Raw genomic sequence first — 18,075 nt, 5'->3', positions numbered from 1 at the left:
TAAGGAAATGATACTTGACATTAGAAAAGCTTTAGCAGACGAGCAACACGATCTAGTGCTATGCTTAGGATTGGGTCTTGTCCAACACGATTTAGTGCTATTCTCCAATGATGTGATCCCATTATCAATTACATCCAATGTCCATGATCAGGAAACCATGATCATCTATTGATCAACAAGCTAGCCAACTAGAGGGTTGTTGCGGCAACAAAAGTCCTTCCCTGGCGCGTAGGAATTCTTCTTGTTACTTCTCTGGTTTGCGTCCGTTTTTCCCTTGAAGAGGAAAGGGTGATGCAGCATAGGAGCAGTAAGTATTTCCCTCAGTTTGAGAACCAAGGTATCGAACCAAAAGGAGGGCCTCGTCAAGTCCAAAGTACCTGCGCAAACACAAACAAGCTTGCACCCAACGCTTCAAAGGGGTTGTCAATCCCTTCAAGATTGTTTGCAAAGTGAGATCTGAAGGTGGAAAGTGCAACGAAGTAAAAAGTGTAAGGCTGAAAATATGTTGTGGAGTAGACCCTGGGGGCCATAGTGTTCACTAGAGGCTTCTCTCAAAATAGCAAGTATTACGGTGGGTGAACAAATTACTGTCGAACAATTGATAGAACCGCGCAAAGTCATGATGATATCTAAAGCAATGGTCTAGCATATAGGCATCACGTCCGAGACAAGTGGACCGATACTTTCTGCATCTACTACTATTACTCCACACATCGACCGCTATCCAGCATGCATCATGACGAAGAGAGTAATGCTTTAAGAAAGATGACATGATATAGAGGGATAATCTCAAACCAATGATGAAAACCCCATCTTTTTACCCTTGATGGCAACAACACGATACGTGCCTCGCTACCCCTTCTGTCACTGGGTGAGGTCACCGCATGATATGAACCCAAAACCAAGCACTTCTCCCATTGCAAGAATCATAGATCTAGTTGGCCAAACAAAACCCACAACTCGAAGAGAATTACAAGGATATGAAATCATGCATAAGAGAGATCAGAAGAAACTCAAATAAGATTCATAGATAATCTGATCATAAATCCACAATTCATCGGATCTCGACAAACACACCGCAAAAGAAGATTATATCAGATAGATCTCCATGAAGACCATGGAGAACTTTGTATTGAAGATCCAAGAGAGAGAAGAAGCCATCTAGTTACTAGCTATGGACCCGTAGGTCTATGGTGAACTACTCACGCATCATCGGAGAGGTCATGGTGTTGATGAAGAAGCCTTCTGCATCCAAATCCCCCCTCCGGCAGGGCACCAGGACGTGCCCCATATGGGATCTTGCGGAGACAGAAGCTTGCGGCGGCGGAAAACTAATTGCGATCGTCTCTTGATTTTTGTGGGAATATTTGGGAATTTATAGGCGCAATATCTAGGTCAGGAGACCTCCAGGGGGCCCACAAGCCTGGATGGCGCGGCCCCCCTGGCCGCGGGGTGGGGGCTTGTGGGTCCCTGGGGCTCTTCTGGCTTGGCTCCCAAGTCCCCCATTCTTCTTCCGTTCCAGAAAAAATCTTTTCGGGGATTTTTTTCTGTTCGGACTCCCTTTCAAAATCTCCTCTGAAAGGGGTCAAAAACATGGGAAAAACCGGAACTAACACTTGGCACTGGATTAATAAGTTAGTCCCAAAAAATAAATAAAAGGCATGCAAAACATCCAAAGTTTGACAAGATAATACCATGAAACCATAAAAATTATAGATACGTTGGAGACGTATCAAGCATCCCCAAGCTTAACTCCTTCTCGTCCTCGAGTAGGGAAGTGATAAAGAATGAATTTTTGATTTGGAATGCTACCTAGCATAGTTTTCCTCTGCAACTTCTTTCATGTGGCATGAACGTTAGATTCGTAAGATTCAAAACAATAGTTTGCTATTGACATGAAAACAATAATACTTCAAGCAAACTAGCAAGGTAATCATGAACTTTCAAAATAACAAGGCCAAAGAAAGTTATCCCTACAAAATCATATAGTCTGGCTATGCTCCATCATCCTCACACAACTAATGTAAATCATGCACAACCCTGGAATTGGCCAAGTAATTGTTTTTGCCCTCTTACTTTCTCAAACCTTTTATAACTATCACGCAATACATGAGCGCGAGCCATGGATATAGCACTATAGGTGGAATAGAATGTGGTGGTGGTCGTGAGACAAAAAGGAGGAGATGGTCACATTGACTCGGCGTATCAAAAGTCTATGAAGATGCCCATTAATAGATATCAATGTGAATGAGTAGGGATTGCCATACAAGAGATGCACTAGAGCTATAAGTATGTTAAAGCTCAAGAGGAAAACTAGTGGGTGTGCATCCAACTTGCTTGGTCACGAAGACCTAGGGCAATTTTGAGGAAGCCCATCATTGGAATATACAAGCCAAGTTTATAAAACGAAGATTCCCACTAGCATATGGTAGTGACAAAGCAAGAAGCTCTCAATCATGAAGAACATGGTGCTAACATGAAGCACAAGTGTGGAAAAAGATAGTAGCATTGTCCCTTCTCTCTCTTTCTCTCATTTTTTAGTTGGGCTCTTAGGCCTCTCCTTTTTTTTCCTCTTTTTTTGTTTTTGGGCTCTTTGGCCTCTTTTTTTTATTTCCTCACATGGGACAATGCTCTAATAATGATGATCATCACAATTTTAGTTACTCAAAGCTCAAAGATCACAATGATGATGACTCCATAGGAAATGCCTCCGGCAGTGTACCGGGATGTGCAGCAATCTAGTATGATCATGCAATGGCAATATGAGAGTGACGGCACAAGTCATGAGACGAAACGGTGGGTGTTGCATGGCAATATATCTCGGAATGGCTATGAAAATGCTAGGTAGGTATGGTGGCTGTTTTGAGGAAGGAATTTGGTGGGTTTGTGCACCGGCGAGAATTGCGCGACACTAGAGAGGCTAGCAATGGTGGAAGGTGAAAGTGCGTCTATACCACAGGCTAACATTAGTCATGAAGAACTCATATACTTATTGCGAAAGTTTTTATTAGTAATCGAAACAAAGTGCTAAACGCATACTCCGAGGGGAAGGGTTGGTAGGTGTAAACCATCGCGCGATCCCGACCTCAACAAAAAGGATGACAATCAATAAATCAATTATGCTCCGACTTCCTAACATAGCGGTTCACCATACGTGCATGCTACGGGAATCACTAACTCCAACACAAGTATCTCAAGATTCACAACACCCTACTAACATAACTCTCAATATTACCGAATCGACGTCTCAAAACTAAATGAGGGGAATAAAAACTTCTCTTTCTATTCAATGCACATGAAGATGGAGGTTTTTGCATCCTCTTTTGGTACCTAGCACATTTGGGACTACTTTCATAGCATAAGCCAACTACCAAATCACGCGCCGCCGTGCTCTAAAGATATGAGTGAAGCACTAGAGCAAAAGTATCTACCTCAAAAGATATAAGTGAAGCACTAGAGCAAAAGTATCTAGCTCAAAAGATATAAGTGAAGCACTAGAGCAAAAGTATCTAGCTCAAAATATATAAGTGAAGCACTAGAGCAAATTATCTAGCTCAAAAGATATAAGTGAAGCACTAGAGGAAAAGTATCTAGCTCAAAAGATATAAGTGACGCACTATGAGCATTCTACCAAGATCACAATGAGTGCATGTCTCTCTCTCTCAAAAAGGTGTGCAGCAAGGATGATTGTGACACAACAAAAAGAAAAGACTCCTAAGATACAAGACGCTCCAAGCAAAAAACATATCATGTGGTGAATAAAAATATAGCTCCAAGTAATGTTACCGATGGATTGAAGACGGAAGAGGGGATGCCTTCCCGGGGCATCCCCAAGCTTATAATTTTTGTGTCCTTGAATTTGTCTTGGGGTGCCTTGGGCATCCCCAAGCTTGAGCTCTTTCCAGTCCTTGTCTCTTTGTCGATGAGAGCATCACCCAAAACTTGAAAACTTCACAACACAAAACTTAAACAGAAACTTGTGATAACATTAGTACAAGAAAACAAACTACCACTTCTTTTGGTACTGTAGAAAACTTGGATTCCATCTATATTGATGATGGGCTACTATATTCTCACTTTTCCATGGCTAGTACCCCCCGATACTAACCATAGTTTCATCAAAACAAGCAACCAACTCAACAAAAACAGAATCTGTCAAAAATAGACCAGTCTGTAGCAATCTGTATACATCGTATACTTCTGGTACCTCAAAAAATCTGGAAAATTACGATGGTCTGGGGAAACAGCATACCAATCAGCAGAAAAAAGAATCAACTGAAAATCTCTTTCGGAATAAAAATTAAAAATCATCTCGTGACCGAAACATTTCTGTCTGTTTCGAGGAGGATCAAACAACCATTACCAAGACTAATCATAAAGGCTTTGCTTGGCTCAAACACAAAAAGAAACACAAACAACACAATCACAACAGAATTGTGATGGTGTGGACGCAACAAAACAGAAAGAAAAAGATAAATTCATTGGGTTGCCTCCCAACAAGCGCTATTGTTTAACGCCCTCAGCTAGGCATAAGGATTTCAATGATGCTCGCACAAAAGACAAGAATTGAAGCACAACGAGAGCATCATAGAGCATGTGAAAATCACATCTAAGTCTAACATACTTACTATGCATAGGCATTTATAGAAAAACAAGTTACCAAGAGCGATAACTACCATATGCAAGGAAGAAGAAAGAGTCAAGAGAAATCTCAACATCACGAGAGGTGATTTAGTGATATGAAAGTTTCTACCACAATATTTTCCTCTCTCATTACATGTGCGATCATATTTAAATTCAACATATAGCTATCACATAGGATAGTCTTTTCATGATCCACATGCGTGCAAAGTTGACGCTCTTCAAAAATAGTGGGATTATCATCTAAAGTCATGACTTCTCCAAACCCACTTTCAATAATATTGCAAATATCATATTCATCATGAGGCTTGAACAAATTTTCAAGATTATAAGAAAAATCATCACCCCAATCATGATCATTGCAACCAGTAGGGGACATAGCAAAACTAGCATCCTCAAGCTTAGGGTTTTGCATATTTTTAACATGATTGACACTAATAGGATTTATAGTGTAACCATTGCAATCATGCTTTTCATTCAAGGAGCCCTCGTGAATCACTTCATAAATTTCGTCCTCACAATTTTCAGATTCACGCATCTCAAGCAAAACTCCATAAACATAGTCAAGTGCACTCAACTCACTAGAATTTGGATCAACATAATTGGATCTCTTAAAGAGATTAGCAAGTGGATGAGGATCCATATCACTAGATTTTCAGCAAGCGAAGACGCAAGCATATTGAAGTCACATGGCACACAAGCGAACAAAAATCAAGCGAAAGAAAATGGCAAACAAAAAAGGCAAACGAAAAAGGCAAATTGGTGAAGTGGGGGAGATGAAAACGAGAGGAAACTGGCAAACAAAGTAAATGCAAGAGATGAGTTTGCGACACCTACTAGGATGAGTTCTTGACTTGATCTTCCTCCCCGGCAACGGCGCCAGAAATTCTTCTGCTGCGGCAACAAAAGTCCTTCCCTGGCGCGTAGGAATTCTTCTTGTTACTTCTCTGGTTTGCATCGGTTTTTCCCTTGAATTGGAAAGGGTGATGCAGCACAGGAGCAGTAAGTATTTCCCTCAGTTTGAGAACCAAGGTATCGAACCAAGGTATCGAACCAAAAGGAGGGCCTCATGAAGTCCAAAGTACCTGCACAAACACAAACAAGCTTGCACCCAACGCTTCAAAGGGGTTGTCAATCCCTTCAAGATTGTTTGCAAAGTGAGATCTGAAGGCGGAAAGTGCAACAAAGTAAAAAGTGTAAGACTGAAAATATGGTGTGGAGTAGACCCTGGGGGCCATAGTGTTCACTAGAGGCTTCTCTCAAAATAGCAAGTATTACGGTGGGTGAACAAATTACTGTCGAGCAATTTATAGAACCGCGCAAAGTCATGACGATATCTAAGGCAATGATCTAGCATATAGGCATCACGTCTGAGACAAGTAGACTGATACTTTCTGCATCTACTACTATTACTCCACACATCGACCACTATCCAGCATGCATCTAGTGTATTGAGTTCATGACGAACAGAGTAACGCTTTAAGCAAGATGATATGATGTAGAGGGATAATCTCAAACCAATGATGAAAACCCCATCTTTTTACCCTTGATGGCAACAACACGATACATGCCTCGCTACCCCTTCTGTCACTGGGTGAGGTCACCGCATGGTATGAACCCAAAACCAAGAACTTCTCCCATTGCAAGAATCATAGATCAAGTTGGCCAAACAAAACCCACAACTCGAAGAGAATTACAAGGATATGTAATCATGCATAAGAGAGATCAGAAGAAACTCAAATAAGATTCATGGATAATCTGATCATAAATCCACAATTCATCGGATCTCGACAAACACACCGCAAAAGAAGATTACATCGGATAGATCTCCATGAAGATCATGGAGAAGTTTGTATTGAAGATCCAACAGAGAGAAGAAGCCATCTAGTTACTAGATATGGACCCGTAGGTCTATGGTGAACTACTCACGCATCATCGGAGAGGTCATGGTATTGCTGAAGAAGCCCTCCGTATCCGAACCCCCCCTCCGACAAGGCACCAGGACGTGCCCCAGATGGGATCTTGCGGAGACAGAAGCTTGCGGCGGCAGAAAAGTAATTGCGATCGTCTCTTGATTTTTTTGGAATATTTGGGAACTTATAGGCACAAGATCTAGGTCAGGAGACCTCCAGGGGGCCCACAAGCCTGGACGGCGCGGCCCCCTGGCTGTGGGGTGGGGGCTTGTGGGGCCCCTGGGGCTCTTCTGGCTTGGCCCCCAAGTCCCCCGATCTTCTTCCGTTCCAGAATAAATCTTTTCTGCGATTTTCTTCCGTTTGGACTCCGTTTCAAAATCTCCTCTGAAAGGGGTAAAAAACATGGGAAAAACTGGAACTGGCACTTGTCACTGGATTAATAAGTTAGTCCCAAATAAATAAATAAAAGGCATGCAAAACATCCAAAGTTTGACAAGATAATAGCATGAAACCATGAAAAATTATAGATACGTTGGAGACGTATCAAGGGTCACTAGGGACACATTGTGATCTATATATTCATACATGTATTACGGTTTCCGGTTAATACAATTATAGCATGAATGATAGACAATTATCATGGACCAGGAAATGTAATAATAACCACTTTATTATTGCCTCTAGGGCACATTTCCAACATTTCCTTCACCTCCTTGGGACGAATCTTGCCGATGGACAAGTCTTGAATAGATTTTGAAGGTTCCTTATCTCCTACATCATTAGGCAATTGTTCGAATTGTGAACCATTAGATTCATCAAACTTCACATCCACCACCTCTTCAACTTTTCGAGTGAAGTTGTTGTAGACACGGTAATTGTGAGAGATTGATTCGTAACCAAGTAGGAAACCTTCATGAGATTCAGGGGAAAATTTAGAATGACGATGTTTATCAAGAATGTAGCACTTTGATACGAATACCCAAAAGTATCCAACTTGGGGTTTCTTACCAGTGAGTAGTGTCGTTGTCAAAACCGGCAGATCGCAAGTAGGGGGTCCAAAATGTTGATCTTGGATCGATGGGTAATAAGAGACATGGGAGGCGATATTTGTTAGGGAACGTCGCATGGGAAACAAAAATTTTCCTACGCGCACGAAGACCTATCATGGTGATGTCCATCTACGAGAGGAGATTTGGATCTACGTACCCTCGTAGATCGCACAACAGGAAGCGTTAAGAAACGCGGTTGATATAGTGGAACGTCCTCACGTCTCTCGATCCACCCCGCGAACCGTCCCACGAACCGTCTCGCGCTCCGTCCCACAATCTGTCTAGCGATCCGTCCCATGAACCGTCTCGCGATCGGTTTCACGAACAGTCTTGCGATCCATCTCACGATCCGTTCCGATCTAGTGTCGAACGGACGACACCTCCGCGTTAAGCACACGTACAGCTCGACAATGTTCTCGGCCTTCTCGATCCAGCAAGAGAGACGGAGAGGTAGATGAGTTCTCCGACAGCGTGACGGCGCTCTGGAGGTTGGTGGTGATCTATCTCAGCAGGGCTCCGCCCGAGCTCCGCAGAAATACGATTTAGAGGAAAAACCGTGGAGGTATGTGGTCGGGCTGCCGTGGCAAAGTTGTCTCAAATCAGCCCTAATACCTTAGTATATATAGGAGGGAGGGGGAGGGACCTGCCTTGAGGCTCAAGAGAGCCCCAAGGGGTCGGTCGAACTAGGGGTGGAGGAGTCCACCTCCAATCCTAGTCCAACTAGGATTGGAAGGTGGAGTCCTTCCCTTCCTTCCCACTTCCCCTTTTTTCCTCTTTGATTTTTTCCTTCTCCTATGCACAGGGCCTCTTGGGCTATCCCACCAGCCCACTAAGGGCTGGTGTGTAACCCCTAAGGCCTATGGGCTTCCCCCGGGTGGGCTGCCCCCCCCGGTGAACATCCGGAATCCATTCGTCACTCCCGGTACATTCCCGGTAATGCCGAAAACTTTCCGCTAATCAAATGAGGTCATCCTATATATCAATCTTTGTTTCCGGACCATTCCGGAAACCCTCGTGACGTCCGTGATCTCATCCGGGACTCTAAACAACATTCGTTAACCAACCATATAATTCAAATACGCATAAAACATCACCGAACCTTAAGTGTGCAGACCCTGCGGGTTCGAGAACTATGTAGACATGACCCGAGTGACTCCTCGGTCAATATCCAATAGCGGGACCTGGATGCCCATATTGGATCCTACATATTCTCCGAAAATCTTATCGGTTGAACCTCAGTGTCAAGGATTCATATAATCCCGTATGTCACTCCCTTTGTCCTTTGGTATGTTACTTGTCCGAGATTCGATCGTCGGTATCCGCGTACCTATTTCAATCTCGTTTACCGGCAAGTCTCTTTACTTGTTCCGTAATACAAGATCCCGTGACATACACTAAGTCACATTGCTTGCAAGGCTTGTGTGTGATGTTGTATTACCGAGTGGGCCCTGAGATACCTCTCTGTCACACGGAGTGACAAATCCCACTCTTGATCCATACTAACTCAACGGACACCTTCAGAGATACCTATAGAGCATCTTTATAGTCACCCAGTTACGTTGTGACGTTTGATACACACAAGGTATTCCTCCGGTGCCAGTGAGTTATATGATCTCATGGTCATAGGAACAAATACTTGACACGCAGAAAACTATAGCAATAAAACGACACGATCAATATGCTACGTTCATAATTTGGGTCTTGTCCATCACATGATTCTCCTAATGATGTGATCCTGTTATCAAGTAACAACAGTTGCCTACGGTTAGGAAACCTTGACCATTTTTGATCAACGAGCTAGTCAACTAGAGGCTTACTAGGGACAGTGTTTTGGCTATGTATACACACAAGTATTGTGTTTCCAATCAATACAATTATAGCATGGATAATAAACGATTATCATGAACAAAGAAATATAATAATAACTAATTTATTATTGCCTCTAGGGCATATTTCCAACAGTCTCCCACTTGCACTAGAGTCAATAATCTAGTCCACATCACTATGTGATTCTAACAAATCCAACACCCTTACAGTTCTGGGGTTTGATCACGTCTTGCTTGTGAGAGAGGTTTTAGTCGACGGCTCTGAACCCTTTCAGATCCGAGTGAGCTTTACAAATCTTTATGTCATCTTATAGATGCTGCTACTACGTGCTATTCGGAAATACTCCAAATATCTACTCTACTATATGAATCCGTTTCACTAATCATAGTTATTCGGATTAGTGTCAAAGCTTGCATCGACGTAACCCTTTACGACGAACTCTTTAACCGCCTCCATAATCGAGAAAAATTCCTTAGTCCATTTAGTTACTAAGGATAACTTTGACCGCTGATCAGTGATTCAATCCTGGATCACTCTCTGTACCTCTTAACCGATTTGCTGCAAGGCACACATCAGGTGCGGTACTCAGCATGGCATACTTTAGAGTCTATTGCCAAGGCATAGAAGATGACCTTCGTCTATTCTCTTCATTCTGCCATGGTCGGGTTTTGAGTCTTACTCAAATTCACACCTTACAACACAGTCAAGAAATCCTTCTCTGCTGATCTATTTTGAACTCCTTCAAAAACTTGTCAAGGCATGCAATTTTGTTGAAACTTCTATTAAGTGTTTCGATCTATCTCCATAGATCTTGATGCTCAACGTTCAAGTAGCTCAATCCAGGTATTCCTTTGAAAAACTCCTTTGAAACAACCTTTTATGCTTCACAGAAATTCTACATTACTTCTGATCAACAATATGTCAACCACATATACTTATTAGAAATTCTATAGTGCTCCCACTCACTTCTTTGGAAATACAAGTTTCTCATAAACCTTGTACAAACCCAAAATCTTTGATCATCTCATCAAAGTGTATATTCCAACTCCGAGATGCTTGCACCAGTCCATTGAAGGATCGCTGGAGCTTGCATACTTGTTAGTATCCTTAGGATCGACAAGACATTCTGATTGTATCACATACAATCTTTCCTCAAGGAAACCATCGAGGAAACAATGTTTTGACTTCCTATGTGCAATATTTCACAAATAATGCAGCAACTACTAAGATAATTCCAACATACTTTTAGCATCGCTACGAGTGAGAAAGTCACATCATAGTCAACTCTTTGATATTGTTGAAAACATCTTTGCGACAAGTCGAGCTTCTCTTAATATTGACTTATCACCATCACCGTCTGTCTTCAAGATCCATCTTTACTTAATAGTCTTACTACCATCAAGCAGTTCTTCCAAAGTCTACACTTTGTTTTATACATGGATTCTCTCTCGGATTTCATGGCCTCTAGCCATTTGTCGGAATCTGGGCCCACCATTGCTTCTCCATAACTCGTAGGTTCATTGTTGTTCAACAACATGACCTCCAAGACAGGGTTACCGTACCACTCTGTAGTAGTATGCGACCTTGTCGACCTACGAGGTCTGTAGTAACTTGATCTGATGCTCAATGATCACTATCATCATCTTCCACTTCAATTGGTGTAGGCGCCACAGGAACAACTTCCTGCGCCCTGCTACACACTAGTTGAAGTGATGGTTCAATAACCTCATCAAGTTCTATCACCCTCCCACTCAATTCTTTCAAGAGAAACCTTTACTCAAGAAAGGACCCGTTTCTAGAAACAAAGACTTTTCTTCCGGATCTGGGATAGGAGATGTACCCAACCGTTTTGGATATCCTATGAAGATGCATTTATCCGCTTTTGGTTCGAGCTTATCAGACTGAAACTTTTTCACATAAGTGTCGCAGCCCCAAACTTTCAAGAAACGACAGCTTAGATTTCTCTAAACCTCATTCTATACTGTGTCATCTCAACGGAATTACGCGGTTCCCTATTTAAAGTGAATGCGGTTGTCTCTAATGCATAATCCATAAATGATAGTGGTAATTCGATAAGAGACATCATAGCAAGCACCATATCAAATATGTCGCGGCTATGACACCATCACACCATGGTGTTCTTGGTGGCATGAATTGTGAAACAACTTCACATTGTCTTAACTGTGTACCAAAACTCGCAACTCAGATATTCATCTCTATGATCATATCGTAGACAGTTTATCCTCTTGTTACGACGAACTTCACTCTGAAACAGAATTGAACTTTTTCAATATTTCAGACTTGTGATTCATTAAGTAAATACTCCTGTATCTACTCAAATCGTCATTGAAGTAAGAACATAATGATATCCACTGTGTGTGATGGGGTCATAGTCCTAGGGTAGGGTCATAGGCCTGTCCTACAGGTCCTACCCAAGGACTACCCCACACAAGGGACATGACCTTAAGTATGCCCGACTGAAGTAAGGTGCCCCCATCATCCAGTCGGTAACAGGCCCAGAATCATCCAGTCGGAGACTAACACTTGGAGGACACCGGGTCTACCGACTGGATACACTCGGTGCGTCGTAACCTCTCTGGAGGGAAACTGTCGTACGTTTCCGGGTGCATTTACTAGCATTTATAGCATACGTTACCTGTAACGCATGCATTCAATCGCCACTACTCCACCCTTGAATCAGAACCGTTGTGGAGGGCAGCGCACTCTATATAAGCCGCCCTCCCCCACTAGTAAGAGGGTTAGAAAAACATTGTACTCCATATTACACTCGGTAACAAGCTCCGAGAGCACTGAGACGTAGGGCTATTACCTCCACCGCAGAGGGGCCTGAACTCATACAACCTCGCCGTAGCTAGGACTCTGCCCATCTCATTCGTACCCTACATATCTACTGTCAGGCTTATACCCACGACAGTTGGCGCCCACCTTGGGGCAGGCGTCTAAGCGACTTCCGGCGAGTTTGCGACTACTTCCTTTCGTCATGTCGTCCAGTGGAGATTCGAGCATGGGTCACCAGATCCTCTTCGGTGCTCTCTTCTTCGTCGTCGATGATTCGTCGTGGCTTCGGGAGGCACCTCTCGACGTCGAGGCGCTTCCCCGTCGCGGGGCCACGCACTTCCGTGCCGGTGCTCGCGGCGTTCTTCTTCTTGAACAATCGGCTCCATTTCCGGCTTGCACCCTCGTCACTCGCCGCAGTAAGCGGTCCCGCAGTCCGCGTCTCCAACGTTGGGTGCAGCATGCCCGAGCGCGCCAGATCGCGTCCTCTCAGGTGGCAATTCTGGAGTCTGTTGTGGTTGCCCCACGCTCCCAGTGCTCGGGCTCGGTTCCTACTGAGCTTCCTTCCGAGTACGCGGGTCGTGGGCCTGCACCAGAAGTACACATGGCCAACTCCCATGAAGATCCTCGTCAAGCCGACCGAGGTGAAGTTGGCGAAGCATCCGGTGCGCGCCATCCGCCTCGTCGTTCTACCAGTCGACACACTCGCCGGAGCAACATGGAGTTGTTCCGCACACCTCTCCTCAACCTGGCCGCGGCTACCCAGATTGCCGATTCCCTCCAGCCGACTGATTCAGAGGCAGGAAGGGGAATCGAGCAAATCCGAGCTCTGTTGCGCACGGCGCAACAGCAGAATTCGGCAGTTTCCCAGTCACACAATCGGATCCACAATAGTTCCGTCCATGCAAACACGCATCGATCGGTTCACAGCCCTGGTTCTCATCAGTATCGCCGTCGCTCACGCACCCCTCCGCGGGGTGGGCCCTATGGGTCCCGGCATCATGATGATCGGCATTCGGTCGGCGACACTTACGATCCAAGACCCGACGCAAGGGGGCGAATCGCCCAGCAAAGAGTCGACAGGGGTCGAGCCCACCGCGATGGCCGCGATATGGACCGTCCGAGTGGAAGCAGGGCCATCGTGTATGGCCCCGAGTGTTTTAGTCGAGCCATCCGCTCGGCTGATATCCCGCCCAACTTCCGATTGGCAGCGGGAATTGGTAAATTCTCAGGAGAGTCCAAGCCCGAAACATGGCTAGACGACTACCGAGTGGCAGTCCAGATCGGAGTAGGAGACGACCATGTCGCTATGAAGCACCTCCCTCTGATGCTCGACGGCTTGGCCCGAGCTTGGCTGAACCAGTTGGCCCCCTCAAGCATTTACAGTTGGGCAGATCTAGCCCGAGTGTTCATCAGAACCTTTGAAGGGACGTGCAAGCGCCCTGCAGGTCTTGTGGAGCTTCAACACTGTGTCCAGAAGCCGAATGAGCCCTTGCGCGACTTCATCCAGCGATGGACGACTCTTTACCACACGGTGGAGAATGTCACCGAGCATCAAGCAGTCTGCGCCTTCAAGGCAGGCGTGCGGTATAGAGAACTGTACTTGAAGTTCGGTCGAACGGGCGACATCTCCATGAGCAAGATGATGGAGATAGCAACTCGCTACGCAAATGGCGAAGAAGAGGACCGCATACGGAGCGGCAAACACAAGACAGTCGGCGATGCCGACGGAGGTAACACTCGGAAGCAGAAACAAAAGGTTCCGCCCACACCGCAAGCAGAAGTTGCAGCTGTAACTAGCGCCAAGTTCAAGGGCAAAGGGAAAGCGCAGTTCACCCCCAAGAAGAAGCCTTTCAACAATCCCATCCTGGACCAGCCTTGTCCGATTCACACGAAGATGAACGAGGAAGGCAACCCCATATACGCGAAGCACACCACTCGGCAGTGCCGTCTCCTGATCCAGGGGTTCAACGAAGGGCAGCCGAGTGAGAAGAATCCCGAGCAAGATGAGGAGGACAAGGAGGATCCGTTCCCCCAAGTCCATGCAACCCTCATGATTTTTGCTGACGTCGAAAGCAAGAGTCGATTGAAGTTGGTGAACAGAGAAGTCAACATGGCTGTTCCGACTGCCCCTAAGTTTCTCAAATGGTCTCAGACTGCGATCACCTTCGACCAGTCGGATCATCCAACACATGTCCCCACCCCAGGAAGGCAGGCTCTGGTCGTCGACCCGGTGGTGGAAGGAGTCCGACTGCGCAAAGTCCTCATGGACGGCGGCAGTGGACTGAATATTATGTACGCCGACACTCTCAAGGGGATGGGCATTCCGATGTCCAGACTCAGCGAGAGCAATATGCAGTTCCATGGAGTCGTCCCAGGATGGAAGGCCAAATCACTCGGCCAGATCGCATTGGAAGTCATCTTCGGCTCTGACAAGAACTTTCACAAGGAGAAGCTCACGTTTGAGGTGGTGGATTTCCAGAGCGCTTACCATGCAATTCTGGGCCGCCCGGCATACATGAGTTTCATGGCACGCCCGTGCTATGTATACTTGAAGTTGAAAATGCCCGGTCCAAAAGGCGTTATCACCATCACCGGCAACCGCCAGCGAGCCGAGGAGTGTCTGCAAGAGGGATCAAGGATCGCCGACCAGCAGATGGCTGTACTCGAGCTCGAAGAGTACAAGAAGACAGTCGACCCTGCCGACTTAATGCGCTCAAAGAAGCCAGCTTCCGAGTCCGCGTTTCAGTCGGCGGGAGAGACTAAGAAGATCAGCATCCACCCGACGGACGAGTCTGCCGCCCCGACGAACATCTCCACCACCCTGGATCCTAAATAGGAAGCCGAGCTCACCCAATTCCTCCGTGAGAACTGGGACATCTTCGCATGGAAGCCATCTGACATGCCGGGTGTACCTAGGGAGTTGGCTGAGCACCGACTGCATGTGGATCCTACTGCTCGGCCCGTCCGAGAGCGCCTGCGCCGATCCGCCGCGCACAAGAGGAAGGCAATCGGAGAAGAGGTGGCTAAGCTGCTAGCTGCCAAATTCATTCACGAGGTTCACCACTCCGAGTGGCTCGCCAATGTAGTCATGGTGCCCAAAAAGGACAAGTCACTCCGAATGTGCATTGACTTCAAGCACCTCAATAAGGTCTGCCCGAAAGACCATTTTCCGCTCCCCCGCATAGATCAAATTGTCGATTCGACTACGGGGTGCGAGCGTTTGTCATTTCTTGACGCCTACTCCGGTTATCATCAGATCCGTCTGTATGGTCTCGATGAGTTGAAAACAGCTTTCATCACCCCGTTTGGGTGCTTCTGCTACATCACTATGCCTTTCGATCTGAAGAATGCAGGAGCTACCTTTATGCGCATGATCCAAAAATGTCTCCTCGACCAGATCGGTCGCAATGTGGAGGCATATATGGATGATATCGTGGTCAAGTCACGCAAAGGTTCCGACCTGCTGACTGACTTGGCAGAAACATTCGCCAACCTTCGTAGGTACGATATCAAGCTAAACCCAGCCAAATGTTCATTCGGTGTTCCCAGCAGAAAGTTACTCGGTTTCTTCGTTTCCGAACGAGGGATCGGTGTTAACCCCGAAAAGATCGGGACCATCGTCCGAATGGAGAGGCCGGTCAGAATACACGATGTTCAACGACTCACAGGTTGCCTAGCAGCTTTGAGCAGGTTCATCAGTCGACTCGGCGAAAAGGCACTTCCTCTGTACCGACTCATGAAGAAATCAGATACCTTCGAGTGGACAGACGAAGCCCAAGTCGCATTCGACGACCTCAAAGTCCTACTTTCTACCCAGCCGGTTCTTACTGCTCCGCTCAGTAAAGAGCCCCTTCTTCTATATATCGCGGCTACAAATCAAGTCGTCAGTACTGTTCTCACAGTCGAGCGAGAAGAAGAAGGCAAAGCATACAAAGTTCAGCGGCCAGTGTACTACGTCTCCGAAGTCCTGACACCTTCCAAGCAGAGGTATCCCCACTATCAAAAGCTTATCTATGGGATCTATATGACTGCGAAGAAGGTGGCTCATTATTTCCGAGACCACTCGGTATCTGTCGTTTCTGATGCTCCGTTGTCGGAAATTCTCCACAATTGGGACGCATCAGGCCGAGTGGCGAAGTGGGCGATGGAGATGCTGTACTGCGACATCAAGTTCGAGGCCAAGAAAGCTATTAAGTCTCAAGCCCTGGCTGACTTTATAGCAGAATGGGTAAAACAACAGCAACCGACTCACATCTACTCGGCTCATTGGACAATGTTCTTCGATGGGTCTAAGATGTTGAATGGATCCGGCGCTGGTGTTGTGATCATATCGCCAAAGGGTGACAAGCTCAAGTATGTGCTTCAAATACACTTTGATTCCTCTAACAATGAGGCAGAGTACGAAGCTCTTCTCTACGGATTGCGCCTGGCCATCTCACTCGGCGTCCGTCGCCTGATGGTCTACGGCGATTCAGACTTGGTGGTCAACCAAGTGATGAAAGAGTGGGACGTAAGGAACCCCACTATGACAACATACCGCAATGCAGTCAGGAAGCTGGAGAAGAAGTTTGAAGGTCTAGAACTTCATCATGTTCCTAGATTGAAGAACCAAGCAGCGGACGAGTTGGCGAAACTCGGATCCACTCGGAGACCCGTCCCGAGTGATGTCTGCCTCGAGCACCTCCATCTTCCTTCAGTCAAAGAAGATTCCTTCACGGAATCACCAGTACAACCCAAGAGCGCAACAGATCTGACTGAAGTCGATGTGCCTGCTGTGGTTGATTTGGTCACAGAGATTCTGGTAATCATTCCCGATTGTACTATGCCGATTATGGCATATATCCCGAGACAAGAACTTCCAGAAGATGAAGTCCAAGCCCGGCAAATAGTTCGCAGGTCGAAGGCATTCACTATCATCGACGGTCAATTGTACAAGGAGAGTGTTTCAGGCGTCCTCCAACATTGCATTTCCCCAGAGGAAGGGCAGTTGATCCTAGAGGATATCCACTCAGGAACCTGCGGCCATCATGCTTCTTCAAGAGCAATCGTCGCCAAGGCGTTCAGAGCTGGATTCTTCTGGTTGCAGGCTAACGAGATGGCCAAAGCTATGGTCGATCGATGCGAAGGCTGTCAGTTCTACTCCAACAAGTCCCACAAGCCAACATCTGCACTAAAGACAATCCCACTTGTGTGGCCATTTGCAGTTTGGGGATTAGACACAGTCGGACCATTCAAGACAGGCCAAGGAGGCTACACACATCTGTTGGTGGCAGTCGACAAGTTTACAAAATGGATAGAAGCCAAGCACATCAAGAAACTCGACGCCTCCACAGCCGTGAAGTTTGTCAGAGACATCATCTCCAGATTCGGAGTGCCTCACAGCATAATCACAGACTATGGAACAAACTTCGACTTGGACAGATTCAAAGGTTTCTGTGCGAGTCAAGGTATCCGAGTGGATTTTGCTTCCGTAGCACATCCACAATCCAATGGACAAGCTGAGCGTGCGAATGGACTTATCCTTCAAGGTTTGAAGCCTCGACTCTTGCGAGAGGTAGGACATGCTGCTGGTGCATGGGTAACCGAGTTACCTTCAGTACTTTGGGGACTCCGCACCACTCCGAACAGATCAACAGGACGATCACCATTCTTCCTCGTCTATGGAGCAGAAGCGGTCCTTCCGAGTGACCTGCTTCACAATGCCCCGCGAGTCGAACTCTTATCCGAAGCCGAAGCAGAACAAGCAAGGCAAGATGGAGTCGATCTTCTAGAGGAGGAGCGCGAGATGGCATTTACTCGCTCAACAATTTACCAGCAAGATCTGCGACGTTTTCATGCACAACATG

The sequence above is a fragment of the Hordeum vulgare genome, chromosome 1H (genome assembly GCF_904849725.1).
Source record: "Hordeum vulgare subsp. vulgare chromosome 1H, MorexV3_pseudomolecules_assembly, whole genome shotgun sequence".
In the NCBI taxonomy this organism is placed as follows: Eukaryota; Viridiplantae; Streptophyta; class Magnoliopsida; order Poales; family Poaceae; genus Hordeum; species Hordeum vulgare.
This window is presented reverse-complemented; position numbering follows the sequence as displayed.